Here is an 18,799-nt window from a genome sequence, read left to right as displayed (position 1 = left end):
GGGCAAAGTCTGCAGCGGCCAGGAGAAGGAGCAGAAGTCTGCCTGAGAACCCCACCCCACCCAGAGGGTCTCACTCCTTTCTCCTCGGCTTTCCAGGGCCCTGGACTCAGCCCAGGTTTTCTGAGATACCCAGGCTTTGAGCCACCCAGCCTGCACCAGGGTGCCCAGGTACCCAGGAGAGGAGCTGGCTCACTCCCCAGGGAAGTGAGTCACCAGCTGGCTGCAGCCAGGATGGTGGGGTGGGCAGTGGACAGGTAGGGCTTGTCCTCTCCCTTCCCTGGCAGGTCTTCTCAAGGTGGAGAGCAACTTGGCTGGTACCAGTGCTGACTAGTGTCCCAGCCCTGGCGTCAGCAGGTCAATTCCTCTCGTGTGGATATTGCCTGCCCTGTGGATTCAGGAGGCTTGATGGCCTCCCAGTCCCCACACTGACTCCTGTGGCAGCAGGTGTGGCCAGCCCAGCCCTCTGAAATGCCTCTGAGAGGGGTGCCAGACTGCAGGTGAAAGCAGCCACTTACCCGGAGTGAGAAACCGTGTCTGAGGAGGGAGAACTTGGGCACCCGGTAGGTGGCGGGACAGGGAGGAAGCCAGGCCACCTTATACCTGAGGTTGAGGCCAAAATGGGAAGGGCCCCTTTGCATGAACCACTTTCCATTCTCCTCAGAGCCAGGAACACCTGGCAACAGGAGCTAAATGCCTGTGTCCCTCGCTGGCTAGAAGCTGCATCCACACACTCCTCACACCCAGGCACAACGACACAAATGTGTGCCCCTCTGGCTGCCACCCACACTCTCAGAAGGTCACACACCAAAGTCACTGTGGCAGCCCCAGCCCCAAGGACACAGTTGGATGGCTGCCCATCCCCTGACACCCACGGGCACCCCCGCCTGAGCAACAACAGGCCACACCACATCCTGTAGGCCCAACAGTGCCACGGCTCAGGGCACTGGGCTCTGAGGGGCCCTGCTGGTCAGGGGAGAGGACCTTCCCTGGCTTGGACCACTTCACTAGACATTGTGCGCACACACGTATGGGGGGAACTTATGCCACCCCCACCTTCACCCTAAGAAATCACCCGTTACTCAAGAATAGAGGCTGTGGGAGCCAGAGGAAGTGCTGAAGACAAGCCCATCCCCTTATTTCACAGGTGGACAAACTGAGACTCAGATTGGGGAAGTGTCCTTGCTCAAGATTAGGAACAAGGCTGAGACTGGAACCCAGGTCTGGGGTAGCTTAAGGCTAGCCCAACAAAGCAGGCAGTGAGGGAGAGACGGAAGAGAAGGGCAGTGGGGGAGCTCTGCCACCATGTCAGGGCTACCACTTTGCTGGCACTGTTTCATTCTTAAATCGCAAACATTTCTTGAGCACTTACTATGTCCCAGCACTGTGGCAGGGTCCAATATCACCCCTCCATCCTATGAGCCTCCACCTTGGGATTGACTACTGTTTCCAGGGCTCCCCTTCCCAAGTGTGCAGTGAGGCCAGGCTGGCACTCAAAGCAATACCCCAAAGCAGCAGCCAGGAAGCAGCCCCCTCTGTGCCTCCACCCCAAGGGAGCCCCAGCAACTGGGGCCTTGGACACTTGGCAGCACCCCTCCCAGAGTCTATGCCAGTTGGAAGGCATAGAATGTCAGACAAGGACCCTGGGAAGTCAAGCAGCAGAGAGTCCTAGACCAATTTTAGCAGAAGAAACTGTTTGGGGGCAAAATTTGCCTGGAACCTCAACCATAAAACATGACAATAAAGCAGTTCCAGAGAGGCACCAGGGGTCAGTGTGAGGGCCAAGAGGGTATCTGTGGAGAGCAGGGGGCCAGACCACTTGCCTCCAACGGGAGGCCTCCACCACACTCCCAGACAGGCCACAGGTGCCTTTTGGGTTACTGAGGAAGAGTTGGAAAGTCAGTTTTCTCTGGCCTCTGCACCTTACAGAAGCTCAGAGGAAGTAGGTAGGGGATACAGATCACACAGCTCAGGAGCCAGAACCACAGTCCCCATCCCTCCAAACTTCAGGCCAAGCTGCTTCCCATGACTACAAAGGCAATGGGACCCTATCACTCACATGAGAAGGGGACACAGCAATAGCCCTCTCCCCTAAAAAATTTTTGCAGATTCAGGTCCTAGCATGTACCCTGCCCTGGGCAAATGCTCCATATACATCATGCTCTGTGGCCTAGGTCAGAGGTGGGGAGACTGAAGACTCTAGGTCCTTTTAACTGAATCCAAAGTTTACAGAACAAATCCTCTTATTTTTATTAATACAATTTTAAAAATTAACATATTTAAAATACCAAAGAATAAAATAAATATAAACAAAATAATCCTCCCAGATTGACTGGAATAATTAGAACATTAGTTTTAATGTTCCGCTACACTCATGACTTACTTCTAACTTCCCCCACCTGACTGGTGCGGTTATCACGAGGCTGGTTGGTGAGAGTTTATGGGGGTCAAGTATACCAGTCTGTTATTAGCTTTTGACAATGGTGCACTGTGTTTCTGTTTGAAGTGGAATTTGTAAATAGTTGCACAGCTCAACAGTATTTTTTAATTCTGTCTGCTTAACAGCCCATCATGTCAAAGAAGACCAAGAGAAGGCTGAAGAAAGATGAAGATTTTTAAGTGAGGATTGGGAATTGCAATATTATTTTGTTTCTGCTAAACATAAGATGATTTGCTCGCTTTGTGATACTCGTTCCAACACTCACAAGGACCAAAAATATTTTAGATTAGAGAGAAAGGCACAAAAGGTTGTATTGCAGAAATTAAGAGATTAAAAAAAGAAATTAAGAGATAAAAAGCTAAAGCAAAGACAATTCTTTCAAGCAGCAATTAGGCCTGGAAATAATGCCATTGAAGCAACTTATAGGATACCTTATTTACTCAGGGAAAAAAGAGAAGCCATTCAGTGATGCATAAAGTGTGAAAGAATGCGTTGTCAAAGTTGCAGGATGCTTAGACCTTAATAATGTTTCAAAGTGCAAACAACTACCTCTTTCAAGGACAACCATAACTGATCAGCAACATGAATTAGCCTTCAACTTAATAGAATAACTTCATGTAATAACTTCAAAAGCAAAATATATATTATTCAATTGCTTTGGATGAATCAACTGATACTACTGACTCCACACAGGTTTCATACTTCATTCAGGTCATAACAGAAGCTTTTCTTTGCTACAGTGAGTTACTCACTTTGGGCACTCTTGGGAACAGAACACCAGGAATATATACATCTTCAACAACTTTCAAGATAAAGTTATGAAGTCTGACCGAATTTGGTAAATTTAGTGAGTGTATCTATAGATGGTGCACCTTCCATGACAGGAAAACATGAAGGTTTATTCCTCAGATTAAAAAAACATATTAACAGATCTACATACTTTCATTTCTTTCCATTGTATCTTGCATTAATAAAATTTTTGTGCAAAATCTACTATTTTAAGTGACATTTGCAACAAGTTGTAAGTATTGTTGTTTTGGGGGGGTTGTTTTGTATTGTTTTGTTTTGTTGAAACAGCGTCTCACTTTGTCATCCTTGGTAGAGTGCCATAGCATCATAGCTCACAGCAACCTCCAACTCTTGGACTCAAGAGATTCTCTTGCCTCAGCCTCCCGAGTAGCTAGGACTACAGGCACCCACCACACACCCGGCTATTTTTAGAGATGAAGTCTCACTCTTGCTCAGGCTGGTTTCAAACTCCTGAGCTCAGGCAATCCACCCACCTAGGCCTCCCAGAGTGCTAGGATTACAGATATGAGCCACCATACCCAGCCATAATTATTAAATATTGTCAACAAAATTCATGCAAATGCAACACAACGTCATCAATTTTGTAACGTGCTGAAGTAGAAAGATGAGGTACTCAGTGTGGATTGTATCATTCTAAAGTGTGTTGGCTACGGCAAGGACTGGTGTTAGCCAGAATTTTATCTATAGGAGAACACATGGTTAAATTTTAAAAAGAACAGAATCAGTAATGTGAATTTTTTTTCTTTCTTTTTTTTTTTTTTATTGTTGGGGATTCATTGAGGGTACAATAAGCCAGGTTACACTGATTGCAATTGTTAGGTAAAGTCCCTCTTGCAATCATGTCTTGCCCCCATAAAGTGTGACACACACCAAGGCCCCACACCCCTCCCTCCGTCCCTCTTTCTGCTTCCCCCCCATAACCTTAAAGTAATGTGAATTATTGAAAGAAGATTTCTATAGGAATGCAGTATTTCTGTGTGATATCATGGCAAATCAAAATGACTTGAATATTTCTTTGTTAGGTAAAACTAAATCTATTTATGATATGTGGCAAAAAATCCAAGAATTTCCAATAAAGTTATCTTTTTTCAGAACACTTCTTCAAAAAGAAATTCTGGATGAACATTTTCCCCAGTTATCAAAGCTCATTGATGATCAGGATGATATATGTGAATTATCTGAAGAATACACCACTGTCACACATGTAACATTAATTGAAGAATGTAACGAAAAGTTCAAGGCCAAGCGCGGTGGCTCATGTCTGTAATCCCAGCACTTGGGAGGCTGAGGCAGGTGGATTGCCTGAGCTCATGAATTCGAGACCAGCCTGAGCTAGAGTGAGACCGCATCTCTAAAATATAGCCAGGTGTCATGGTGGGCACCTCTAGTCCCAGCTACTTGGGAGGCTGAGGCAAGAAGATCACTTGAACCCAAGAGTTTGAGGTTGCTGTGAGTTAAGACACCACAGCACTCTACTGAGGGTGACCAAATGAGACTCTGTCAAAGAAAGAAAAAGAAAGAAGGAAGGAAGGGAGGGAGGGAGGGAGGGAGGGAGGAAGACTCACTGATTCACAGGCAAATTAGCATTGCAGCTTCACCTAGTTAATAGCACCAAGGCTCCTAAAAAACTACAGACGGAATTGATGGAGCTCTCAGTCATGACATTTTAAAGTCATTGTTTGGGGCGGCACCTGTGGTTCAACGGAGTAGGGCGCCGGCCCCATATGCCTGAGGTGGCGGGTTCAAACCCAGCCCTGGCCAAAAAGTGCAAAAAATAAATAAATAAAGTCATTGTTTGATGCTAAGAAAGACCCAATCAGGATATGGAACAATGCAGTAAAATATCCCCACCTTTGGCAAGATGCATGCCCGAAAAATGCTTTCTTGCTTTTCAACCACTTATTGCTGGAAATCTATTCTTCCACCTAACCTAAATCTAGACACTCTTAAGGTCACAAATAATTCATACCCATCTCTAGAGGATCAACTGAACCTCCAAGCTGCAATCAAATATTCAAACAAAAAGTAGACACAACAAAGTCATTGAAAAGTTAACTTTAAAATTAACAAAAAGTTTTCTTTCTTCTTTTCTTTCTTTCTTTCTTTTTTTTTTTTTTTGTGTGGTTTTTGGCTGGGGCTGGGTTTGAACCCACCACCTCTGGCATATGGGCCCAGCGCCCTACTCCTCGAGCCACAGGCGCTGCCCCTTTCTTTCTTTTTTCTTTTTTTTTTTGAGACAGAGTCTCAAGCTGTCACCCTGGGTAGAGTGCCATGGCTTCACAGCTCACAGCAACATCAAACTCTTGGGCTTAAGTGATTCTCTTGCCTCAGCCTCCCAAGTAGCTGGGACTACAGGTGCCCACTACAAAGCCTGGCTATTTTTTTTTTGTTGCAGTTGTCATTGTTGTTTCATCAGGCCCGGGTCAGGGCCAGTCTCAGTGTATGGGCCAGCGCCCTACCCACTGAGCTACAGGCGCTGCCAGAGTTTTCATTTTTTGAAATTACTAAGTACATAGTAGTTAGATTTTTTCCTTTTTTTTTAATTAGGTCTTTTGTAAATAGATCATAATTACATTTATGCCATTTTCAGTGTGTTGATTATTTGTACAAATTGGAGTGCTTACATCATACTAATCAACATAGCTTTCACCTCATTTACCCAATTATAGCATTAGGACATTTGTGTTCTACACATGATAGATCCAACTTGTACTTGCAATGTGCGTCATAGTTGTGGTCCCCCTACTATCCTCTACTATCCCTCCCATCTCCTCCCCTTCCTTCTCCCTCCCCTTCCCTCCTTCATCCTAGGCTAAAGTTGTGCTTCATTTTTCATATGCAAGTGTGAGTTATTATAAATTGGTTTCACAGTAGTACTGAGTACATTGGATACTTTTTTTCCATTCCTGAGATACTTTACTAAGAAGAATATTTTCCAGCTCCATCCATGTACACATAAAAGAGGTAAAGTCTCCTTTTTTACTGCTGCATAGTGTTCCATGGTATACATATACCACAATTTATTAATCCATTCATGGGTCGATGGGCACTTGGGCTTCTTCCATGACTTGGCAATTATGAATTGAGCTGCATTGAACAATCTGGTGCAAATATCTTTATTGCCAAATGATTTTTGGTCCTTTGGATACACACCTAGAAGAGGAATTGCAGGATCAAACGGCAGGTCTACATTTAGATCCCTGAGAGTTCTCCAAACTTCCTTCCAAAAGGAATGTACTAGCTTGCATTCCCACCAGCAGTGCAGAAGTGTTCCCTTTTCTCCACATCCACGCCAACATCTGTTGTTTTGGGATTTTGTGATGTGGGCTACTCCTACTGGAGTTAGATGGTATCTCAGAGTAGTTTTGGTTTGCATTTCTCTGATGATTAAAGATGATGAGCATTTTTTCATGTGTCTGTAGGCCATGCCCCTGTCTTCTTCAGAGAAGCTTCTGTTCATGTCTCTTGCCCACAATGAAATAGTTAGATTTTTACGAGATAATGTACACTTTTAAGTATATCTAAGTGAAGTTTCTTGAATGTGGCTTCATTTGATTACAGCTAATACAGCCTTCCAACATGAAAAGTTTCCCCACCACTGGCCTAGGTATTACAATCTCTGTCTTATACATAAAGAAATGTTTGTTCGAAAAGGCCAAGTGATTCATCCAAAGTCATCCAACTTGTGAGTGGCAAAGCCCAGATTCCAACCCAGCTATATGCTACTGATCCCTTGCTGTAGCCTTGCAGAAATTGCCACCACCATGATGATGCCTGGGGATAACTGCCCCACTGCAAGCTTCATCTCACTCAGAGAAAAGCTGAGAAGCCTCTTACCCATCTCACCCCAACAGGATGTCACATACATTGCTTCTCATTAATAAAAACAATACAGGGAATAGAGTCCTTGACTGTTTTTTCAGCTTGACTATTGTTGGTATATATGAATGCTACTGGTTTGTGTGTATTGATTTTGTAGCCTGAGATGCTGCTATATTCCTTGATCACTTCTAAGAGTTTTGTGGTTGAGTCCCTGGGGTTTTCCAGGTATACGATCATATCATCTGCAAAAAGTGAAAGTTTGATCTCATCTGACCCTATATGGATACCCTTGATTGCCTTCTCTTGCCTAATTGCGATGGCTAAGACTTCCATTACAATGTTAAAAAGCAGTGGAGATAGTGGGCAACCTTGCCTGGTTCCTGATCTGAGTGGAAATGATTTCAATTTTACTCCATTCAATATAATATTGGCTGTAGGTTTGCTGTAGATGGCCTCTATCAGTTTAAGAAATTTCCTTCTATACCTATTTTCTTAAGTGTTCTGATCATAAAAGGATGCTGGATATGATCAAAAGCTTTTTCTGCATCAATTGAGAGAATCATGTGGTCTTTGTTTTTTAATTTGTTTATGTGATGTATTATAGATTTACGTATATTGAACCAGCTTTGAGAGTCTGGGATAAAATCCACTTGGTCATGGTATATAATTTGTTTGATGTGTTGCTGGATTCTGTTTGCTAGGATCTTGTTGAATATTTTTGCATCAATATTCATTAGAGAGATTGGTCTATAAATTCTTTTCTTGTTGGGTCTTTTCCTGGCTTGGGGATCAGGGTGATGTTTGCTTCATAGAAGATGGTGGGAAATATTCCTTCTTTTTCTATGTTTTGGGAAAGGTTAAGTAATATGGGTACTAGTTCCTCTTTAAAGGTTTGGTAGAATTCTGATGTGAAGCCATCTGGTCCGGGGCTTTTCTTTTTGGGAAGATTTTGTTGTTAGATTCTGCTATTTCAGAACTTGATATAAGCCTGTTCAACATTTCCACTTCTTCCTGGCTAAGTCTAGGAAGATGGCATGATTCCAAGTATCGGTCAATTTCCTTCAGATTTTCATATTTCTTAGAATAGAGTTTTTGTAATATTCATTATGTATTTTTGAATTTCTGCGAAGTCTGTGGTTATCTCGTCTCTGTCATTTCTGATTGATGAAATTAGAGATTTTACTCTTTTATTTCTGGTTAGGTTAGCCAAAGGTCTATCTATTTTATTGACCTTAATGAAACCAACTTATATTTACTTACACTTTCTTATGAAAGATAGAACACAACTATAGCCCAGGATGAAGGAGAGAAATGAAGTAGGAAGGGAAGGGTGGGGGGAGGTTTGATAGAGGGAGGGTAAAAGGCGGGACCACACCTATGGGAGCATATTGAAAGGGTACAAGTCAAATCTGTCAAGTGTAGAACATAAATGTCTTAACACAATAATCAAGTAAATGAGGTGAAAGCTATGTTGATTGGTTTGATGTAAGCATGTCAGATTGTATAAAAAATCAACACTTCGGCGGTGCCTGTGGCTCAAAGGGGTAGGGCGCCAGCTCCATCTGCCGGAGGTGGCAGGTTCAAGCCCAGCCCCAGCCAAAAAAAAAAAAAAAACTGCAAAAAAAAAAAATCAATAGAATGTACCCCACATATGCATAAATTTATTCATGATCTATGTGTATATGACTTAATAAAAAGAATACGGGCTAAGGCAGGTGAATTACTGGAGGCCAACAGTTTGAGATCAGCCTGAGCAATAGCAAGACCCCATCTCTACTAAAAATAGAAAAAATTAGCTGGATATTTTGTCGGGCACCTGTAGTCCCAGATACTCAGGAGGCTGAAGCAGGAGGATCTTGAGGTTGCAGTGAGCTATAATAACACCACTGCACTCTACCTAGGATGACAGACTGAGACTCTGTGTCAAATAATAATAATGACAATAAGAATAACAACAGCAACAACAATACAATTAAACTGATACCAACACCTCTCTATTATATAGCACTTTCTATTTAGGGACTTCATATGTTTTTCTGTTCGTTTGTTTTGTTTTGTTTTTACTTAATCCTCACAACACTAGACTTCCATCCCCATCTCACAGATGAAGAAACTGAAGCACAGAGAGGTTGATGAGTTGCTTAAGTTCACACAGCCAGGAAGTAGCAAAGCCAGGATTCAATCCCCAGCAGTCTGGACGCAGAGCCTGCACATCTAACCACTGTGGCTTGCCTTCGCCTCTGAAGCCTCTCTCTGCAGGGGGTTAGAGGTCAACTGGACTCCAAGGGTTGGACTCAAGAAAGCCTATCTAATGAACACCTGTAGCCCATCCTCTCTAGCTATATGGTAATGCCATCCCTCATAGGAGCTAGAGCTGGAAGGATGAGGAGGGCAATCAATGCACAAGCACGAATAGGACACCTAAGGCATGCTCATCTTCAAGTTGTGGCAGGTGCAGGAAGTAGAATGTTCTGTCCTTGCTCTCCTGCCAGAGGCTCCAGTCCTCAGAAATGCCCAAAGGGGTCGCCCCTGCCAACCCCATCTCCCTCAGCACTGGCTGCACCAGATGCTGGCAACACTTAGAAACAGGTCTAAAAATAGACACTATAATGAGTCAGGGCTAAGAATAACTTGGGCAAACAGACCTCCCAGAGAGAAGACTATCAGGGAGGCACTACCCCTTCTCCCTCCTAACCCATTCTGGCCTGCCCTCTGGCCTGTCACTTGGAGCCCCCACAGCTAGCAGAAAGCGCAAGTATTTCTACCCTACCTGCTGTGTCCATCAGCGTGCCCACATGCATTCCCATCACAAGCCAAGGGGGCAGCCTCCCTCTGTGAAGGGTGGGGGTGTCAGAGGGGTGGGCAGAGCTTCGGGGACTCCCAGATCAAGGCCTGAACCGAGGCACCAAGATGTTTTGAGTTTTTTCCCAACTCTAACACCAACTCCCAGCAGGAAACTAGGAAAATCAGATCTCCAATTTGAAAATCATGTCTTGTCTGTGAAATAGGTACATAAAGTCAGCCAGATTGGCCTTCCTCAGGGGTCAACAGGAAAACTGAGACCAGAGAGGGGTAGGTGGAAACACACTAAAAGGCAGACATCCATTGTGGAGGGACCAGAACTTAGGAGTCCTAACCGCAACACATCCCATGACCAGGGGACCTCTTTCTCCTTCATGTTTCCATTGTCCTCATCTGCCGCCTAACCAGAAATGGTTAGATTCGTGGACATCTGTATGTGGATTGAAAATTAATACAGCACATTTGCATATGATGTCAGAGCTGAACTCAGTAATTCCAGAAGACAGACGGGATGATGAGTTTCATCACACTGTTGTAGGGATAAGGCTCAGAAAATGGAACTAACATCCTAGGGGACCTGCAGCTGGAATGCAGCCTTCCCGCCATCCAGCAGCCTGGGAAATATCTCCCAGGAGCCACCCACTGGGCACAGCTCCATCTCCTCAGCCATGCCCAGCAGGGACAGGACACCCTATAATGGTGGGAGCCAGAGGGAGGGGGCCAGAAAAAGGTAAGGAGTGCTCAGGAAGGGAGCAGCACCACACACAACATTCCTCTGAGAAGATCAAAAGAAGGAGGAAAAGGAAGAGGTGTCCAGGCAGAGTGCTGGCTATGGAGTCAGAAGCACCGGTGTCCAGTCCCAGACCTGTCAGAAGTAACCGTATGACCTGGGAAATCTTTCCTAGATGTCACTCCAGTTCTCAGTCTCTCCACCCGGAAAATGAGGTTTTCACCACCAGGGCTTTGAGATACCCTGGGGTATATCATCATCACATATTGGACATGCCCAGTGAATATTAGCATGTCAAAGACTCTAGCAAGTCCTGCAACAAGGAAACCCATTTTGGATTTTCTTTTTCTTTCTTTCTTTTTTTTTTTTTTAAGAGACAGAGTCTCACTTTATCGCCCTCGGTAGAGTGCCGTGTCATCACACAGCTCATAGCAACCTCCAACTCCTGGCCTTAGGCGATTCTCTTGCCTCAGCCTCCCAAGTAGCTGGAACTATAGGCACCCACCACAACGCCCAGCTATTTTTTTGTTGCAGTTTGGCCGGGGCCGGGTTTGAACTCGCCACCCTGGGTATATGGGGCCAGCATCCTACCCACTGAGCCACAGGCACCTCCCAGGAAACCATTTTGGATTTTCTTTAGTTGGATGTGTTTATGGGGTACAAAGTGATGTTGTGACTTATGAATACTAAGTGGAATAATTAAATCAAGCCAATTAACATATCTATCACCTCAAATATTTATCCCTTTTGGTGGATTCAAAATTTATTTAGTGATTTTATAAGGCATAATACCTTATTATACACCATAGTCACCTTGTTATGGACTATCACTAAAAAAAAAAAAAAAGAAAGAAAAGAAAAAGAAAAAGGAAAAAACTACCCCTGTATAATTCAGGCTTTGTACCCTTTGACCTTCCTCTCCCCATTCCCTCAGCCCTACTTTTCTTTTCTTTTTTTTTTGACTCACACTCTCCCACACCTGCTTGACCCTCAAACCCTTCCACAGAAAATACCCTGGGAGACCCTGGAGTAGATTTGTGATCACCAGTTGAAGTGCCTGCAGGGATCAACAAGAAATGTGAGACCCTGAAGCTGGCCCACACAGAACGCATCAGGATCTGCAGTTAGCTGCGAGCCCTGAAAATTCCTGGCAGCTCTTGGGTTCAAGCAGTTTAGCATTGCTGTTTTACTGAAGGCCCTCCTCAGGATTCACCTGGGAATCCAACCCCTAAGAAGTCAGTAGCCAGCTTCGCACAACTGAGGAGACTGGGAGCCCTGAACTGGGAGCTGAGGGTCACACAGCAGGGTATTGCTGTGGGCAGGAGAGATGATGAAGAGGGTCCCATTTCCTAGGCCCTTTACTAGACACTTTACAGTCACCCTCTGACAGCAACCCTTCAAGGAAAACACAGAGGAAGGAAACTAATGGTCAGAGAGATTTAGTCACTGTCCAAGGGCCCGTAGGTAGTTAAGAGGTACCACCCAGATGTGAACACTGGCAGTCTGAATCCAGAACCCATTCCCTCAGCCCAGTACTGCCACTCACTAGCTAGGTAAACTTGGGAGAGGGACTTAACCTCTCTGGGCCGCAGTTTTCTCATTGGTAAAATGGGATAATAAAAGACCTGTACTATGTATTAGGTTATTGTGAAGATTAAATTTGCAAATATACAAAAGTTCTTAGCACAGTGCCTGGCACCCAGTAGGTGCTCCATACATGTGGTCTATCATTAGATACCACATTCTACTGTGGGAACTCACACCTAAGCCCCTGGGCTCTGTGTTCAACATGCTAGAAGCCACCCAGAGCTTCCTCAAAATCACCCCTCCACCAGGCAACACAGACCCCAAAGTAGGGCTTTTACACCACTGAAGGCAGATTGGGGGAGGGTTGGGGTTCCCAGACCAAGGCCAAGCCAGGGTCTCGTTCTCTGAAGTTCCTACCACGCCACCTCTGCTCAGACCAAGGATATCCCCAGCCTGCCATGGGCCACAGGCCTCCCTCTACCACTCCTCCCACTGCCTTAGGTCACGGGGTGGGGAGGCAGAGGGCTCTCCAGCCAAGCAGCTGATGTCCTCATGACCTTCCCCAGCCCTCCCAGCCTTAGTGACAACAATAATAACTCCACCCCACACCCCCGGAGCACTCCACACTTCCTACAGCCACTTCATCCACATTAGGTCACAAGATGGGCATCACCACTCAGGAGGCTGGCTGCTCATGGCTTAGTATGCCCACTTTATAGATGGATAAACTGAGGCTCTGACTGGACCATGCACTTCCCAAGACAAGGTTATCAATGGTAGAAAGGCTTCTGGCTTCTGGACCAGGGTCCAAGTTGAGAGCCAGGTCGCAGGCCAGGCCCACCACAGCCAACGGGGGCTGCAGATGGTGGAGAAAGCTCAGGAGCTGCCAGAAACCAAGGCAAAAGGAAGAAATGGCTGGGCCATGGGCCCTGGTCCAACTCATGTCCCTGCAGATCTTGGGAGTTGGGGGGCAGCATTAGTAAGACTGAGTCCTCTGCTACCCTATCCCACTCCAGCCTCGGGAGGCAGGCACAGTCCTCACCCAGTGCCCTCAGACAACCCTTACCCAACCCTTTGCTTTAGCTAGCATAGCACCTGCTAGCAAGGAGCCTCCCATCCTCCCAGGTGGCTCTCTAGCCTTCAGACCCTAAGCCAGCCACACACCGCAGGCATTGTTTCCTCTCACCATTCCCATCCAACACATTTCTGCCTGAACACCCCATCCCCTACCTCTCTTGACCCAGAGACAGAGCGGCCAACTTGCTAAGGATTGGCCTCCCAAAGTTCTGGGATTACAAGTGTAATCCACCACACCTGGATCACCCCCTCTCTGAAGACTATACACTGGCAGCGAGCCTCCATGGAAGTCCACTCCCGCACCCTAACTACTACAAAACCATTCCCTGTATGAACTTAACTCTTTATATCTGTTGAGTACAGATTGGAGACAGGACAGAGAGAAGACAAGTCTCCTTGGCCAGAGCTCACAGACTGCAAGGCCAGCCCTCACATCCCTCACAGTAGGCCTTGCTATCTCCTCCCCACCCACCCATCTCTAACTGAACCCAGAGAAGGGGCAGGGAGGGGTAGACAATTCTGCCCATCCCTCCTTCACTGACATCACTGTCCTAGGGCTGGTCATGGGAGCCCTCTGTGCCTCCACATCCCCATCTATAAAATGGGGGTGATTATAGCATCTTCCAAACAGGATGACTGAGGGCCAAGGAGCTGGTGTAGGTACAGCATTTGGCACAGCACCTGACGTGGCATGAGGCCGAGTAAACATGAGCTCTTGCTGTTAATATTATCCTCAGTTCCAACACAAATCTCCACCATCAAAAATAATCACCCAGGAGCCCTGGTTGGGTTTTTGCTGTCTGCACACAAAATACTCTGTACAGGTAAAACGTTAACCCGCACAGAGTGCTTACTTAGTGGCTGCCAGGCTCTGTTCTAAGCACGTCACATAAGTCTTTTTTTTTTTTTTTTGAGATAGAGTTTCACTCTGTCACCCCAGCCTGAGCTCTGTGGCTTCAGTCTAACTCACAGCAACCTCAAACTCTTGGGTTCAAGTGATCCTCCTGCCTCAGCCTCCTGGGTGGCTGGGACTACAGGCGCCCACCACCATGCCCGGCTAGTTTTTTCTTTTTCAGTAGAGATGGAGTCTTGCTCTTGCTCAGGCTGGTCTTGAACTCCTGAGCTCAAGAAATCTTCCCACCTTGGCCTCCCAGAGTGCCAGGATTACAGGTGTGAGCCTTTTAATCCTCAGATTGAACACAGGAAGTGGGCTCAATAATTGTCAATCTCTTTCACAGATAAGGAAACAGAGACATCGGAGGATAAGTCACTTGCCCAGATCATGTGGCTGCACAGCAGGTAGACTGTGGTTTTCAACTGGTGTGCCACAAAAATCAAAAATCTTCTTTTTGAAAGAAGTTCAAAGCACAGTAAGTATATTCTTTTTTTTTTTTAATCTTTTATTTGATCAACATAATTTAAGTGTCCTTGGAAGTTTAACTACAGGTTCAAGTGTGCCATGAGATAAAAAAGGTTGACAGACACAGGGTATATGCCCCCAGGCCCTGATGTCAATGGGTGTTTGCTGTGCTGGTGCTGCACTAAATACACCATGCCCATGACCTTCTCACCAGAACCTGGCAACATGCTTCCCACTATCCCATGCTCCTCCCTGAGCCTGGGAGGGTGCTTCTCCCTGGCTACCTGCTTCCCCATCCTTCCTGTTCTGGCCCTGCTCAGACCCTTCCCTGCCCCTCTTCAAAAGATATCTGATGCCAGTGCAGTCTGAGAGGCCACGTCCCCACTCACCCACCTCCCTAAAGACACCATAAATGTGCAAAATTGCACACACGCTCACCCCTCATACCTGGGAGAGGGCAGCCCCCAGAAGGAGGCCCCCTGGAATGCTTGGCTCCTCCGGGGGCCAGAGCCCAGGGCCGTGCCCCCACCCGAGCACCAGCCCCAGCTTCCTCATTTTCCCCAGCACTGTTCCTCACCCACCCCCCTGCACCTCAGCCTGAGAGGAAGTTGCACAATCCCCTGGGAGCTGCAAATGTGGCCGAGGATTACTCACAGCACAGGGGAACCACAGGCCCAAAGGCCTTTCACACACACCACAAGCCTACCCAATGCAGACTGCTCCAATCTCGCCCACCAGGGTGCCAGGCCGCCTATGGTACTCTTTCGTCCCCCCCAACAGAGCCTCTCACAGCATCCCCCACCCAGCCTGGCCTCAGAGGGCCTCAGACACCAAGGTGGAGAGGGAACAAGAACGTCACTGGAGTCAGAATCCCACCAGGTCCAGCGCAGGTCTAACCCTAGCCCAGGCCTCCTGCCAGACCCTCCCAGAGACACGCGCCCTTTTAGATAGAAGCCCTATAGTTAACCACCTGTTTGACCACATACCTGCCACCCTGGCCTTGGACCTTGCCAGGGCCTCCAAACACCCAGTTTGAAGCCTCACTGTAGCCCACCTTGAAATGGACCCTGAGACCAAGCACAATACTGGGAACCTCTGGGAAGAACTGAGTCATCACATATTTCTCACTTGTGGGAAATATTCTTGCTCTACATGCAGTTTTGGAGGTTCTTCAGATCCCCCAGAGTATTCCTAACAGCCTGTCAAGGAGATCTAACAGACATTTTACTTAGTGCTCCTTTCTGGTAGCTGAGGGATTCTCATCTTTGATGAGTAAATACCTCCTGTCAAGAAAGGTGGGCAGCTGTTATCTACATCCCAGAGTGGATGAGTTTATGGGCCCTTTTGTGAGCATGCTTCAGGAAGGAAGAATGTAGCAGAGAGAAAACTAGGTGATCATGGCTCCTGAAAAAGGTAAGAGATGCCAAGGTGAGGTGAGCTCAGAAAAGGAGCCCAGACTCTGACCCCAAACCGGGCCCTCCCTGGGATAGCAAACTCTGGAAGGATACGAAGGATGAGTAGGAGCCTGGTCCAGGTATGCAGAGCCCCCAAGAATGACCTCTGGCTCCCACCCTTCTCTACTTTGGACCCACAATGGGCCTCAGATAAGGAACATGATAAACACTTCTTATCACCCCCACAACCTTGGACTCCCATCCAGCTAAGGACAAAGTCAGAAATGGTTTTGTCTTGGGCCCCAGGGCTCCCAGACAGCCCCTCGTTTCTGCAGCCCTCATCAAAAGGCTGGGGCCCTCAGGGCTATGGGGGAACCACATGAACCAGGAATGAGGCTCACAGATGGTCACCTGATGCCTCCAGCTCAGTGGACATAGGACACAGTCAAAGAAGAAGGGCCAGTGCTGGAAAGCCCTGCCTCCACTGGAATGCAACGACCACAGGCTCCTTTACAGGACTGCTGCCCCGAATGTCTGTGTACTCACCATCTCCCCCATCCAGACAACAGCCCCATGGAGAGGAAGGGCAGGAACCCTTGATACTCCCATTTTTCAGATGATGAGACTGAGGTTCAGCACACTTAAGTGACTTCCCTGAGGGCATACAGCAAGTTTATGGCAAATCTCAGTTTCCTGGCTGTTTTGTTTTATTTTGTTTTGTTTTGAGAGAGTCTCACTTTGTCACCCCTAGTAGAGTACCATGGTGTCATAGCTCACAGAAACTTCCAATTCTTGGGCTCAAGCAATTCTCTTACCTCAGCCTCCTGAGTAGCTGGGACTACAGGTGTCCGCTACAACACCCGGCTAATTTTTTTTTTTAAGAGATGAGGTCTTGCTCTAGCTCAGGCTGGTCTCGAACTTGCGAGCTCAGGCAATCTGCCAGCCTCAGCCTCCCAGAGTACTAGGATTACAGGCATGAGCCACCTTGCCCAACCCTGGCTCTTTTCTTAGATCAGAGTTTCTCATCCTCAACTCCACTGATGCCCAGGGCCAGGTAATTATTTGTTGTGGGCTGTCTGTGTATATTAGGATGTCTAGTAGTATCCCTGGCCAATGTTATTAGACAGTGGCAAATGTCCCCCGGGGGGACAAAATCACACCCAGTTAAAGAACCACTGCCCTAGAAGCACCTAGAAAAGACAGGAACTGACAATTCTAAATTGAAGGGTACACTCTCTGAGGGCTCTAGCCCTACTACTCCCCTTCTCCCGAGCTGATGAACTGGGCTGGTGGACTCGAAGGGTAGGGGGTACTGAGGGCTCACTACCCTCTGGAAAAGGCTGCCCCCCTGACAGGCACTGCCACTTGGAGGTCTCCTCTCAAGATCCAATATCACCCTCCTCCTCCTAAGCTACACAAGAGCCCCCTTCCTAGCATTCAATATTACAATGAATGGCCTTTCAACTAGTTTGATCGTACGCTCCTATAAATAAAAAATTTGAGCACCCTCAAAACATGCTTCTTCCCTCCTAAAGTGCTTATCTAGACACTAAGGCATGAATATACTGTGCTTGTTAGCAAACACACATGAAATAGATCATGAAGAAAATCACAATGAGGTACTGTTGTTACACACTCACCAACACGGTAGAAGTTACATAGCTTAATGATACCAAATGTTGACAAAGACATGGAGCAACAGGAACTCTATGTTGTCACCAGCAAGGATTAAATTGGTATAACCACTGAACAAAATATTTACTAAAGCTGAAATATGCATTGCACGCCCTATGCTCTAGCACTCCAGGTTATACATGCTCAGAAGAAATTCATGCACCAATGCACTAGGGAGCACACATAAGGATACTCTTACAGCATATTTCTTAGAGCCAAAAAGTGGGAAGCAATCCAATGTCCACGAGTAGCAGAATGGATACTATACAGCAATGAAAACGAAAATGAACATACCACAGCTCCACGTGACATGAAGAAACCTCACAGATAAACTGTTGGATGGGAAAACATGACATAAGAGAACATGTCCACTGTCATTCCAACTCTATCAAATTCAAAGCCAGCAAAACTAAACTCTACTGCTAAGGGATGCAGACATAAGAGGCTGGGTTACATTGATAAAAAGAGCAAGGAGCTGATTATTATAAAAGTCAGGGTAGGGGTTACCTCTGGGGCAGGAGGACACAAGTTGATTTTAAAGTACAAGCTACATTATGTTTATTCATCTGGATGGTTGACGACCTAAGGGTTCACTTTCATAATTATTTACTACATTGTATATATATATTTATGCGCTTTTCAGCAACTGTGTCACATTTCACAATATCAAAGAGAGAAAAAGATAAGATATAAATAGAAATAAAAGTTCTAATATTTTCTTCTCACAACTGCTTTTGAAAAATACTATAATCTAAAGAACTGGATAATGATCTATAGTTGGTCACAGGCCTGGAGTATCTATCTGATGATGCTTGGGGCTACCCAGGGAGGGTCCCTGTCCCCCAGTTGGCCCATGTTGCTGGCTGCCCCTCAGTCCACAGAAGCCAGTTGTCATAGCCTCTTCCACCTCTCATTCTGTTGGGGATATCCCAGCCACCACGCACCCCTGCCTGGCCAAAGACCTTCATATCTACCTCACTCTACCCAAAACAGTCCCTCTAGGGCCCTGACAGCAGGACTTGAAGGTTCCCTCTGGGGAAGGTACTGAGGGTGGGCCTTAGTAACCACTGAACCCATTAAATGAAGGAGGGAGGCTAAAAATGGAATGAAGAGGGCTCGGCGCCTGTAGCTCAGTGGTTAGGGCGCCAGCCACATATACCAAAGCT

At 46.4% G+C, this 18,799-nt stretch overlaps 1 protein-coding gene across 4 annotated transcripts in view; it reads right to left on the bottom strand.

Moving 5' to 3' along the window:
* TFEB (transcription factor EB) overlaps positions 1-18,799 on the bottom strand; it is a 56,773-nt gene that overhangs the window by 29,832 nt on the left and 8,142 nt on the right. The window contains exon 1 of one of the 4 annotated variants that reach the window (XM_053601972.1): positions 15,013-15,105. The exons of the other annotated variants lie outside the window; for them this stretch is intronic. The gene's annotated coding sequence lies outside the window, so the exon portion shown is untranslated. Of the gene's footprint in view, positions 1-15,012; positions 15,106-18,799 lie in introns of those variants that run through there. 4 annotated transcript variants of the gene reach the window in all.

The sequence above is a fragment of the Nycticebus coucang genome, chromosome 9, assembly GCF_027406575.1.
Source record: "Nycticebus coucang isolate mNycCou1 chromosome 9, mNycCou1.pri, whole genome shotgun sequence".
Lineage (NCBI taxonomy): Eukaryota > Metazoa > Chordata > Mammalia > Primates > Lorisidae > Nycticebus > Nycticebus coucang.
This window is presented reverse-complemented; position numbering and strand designations above follow the sequence as displayed.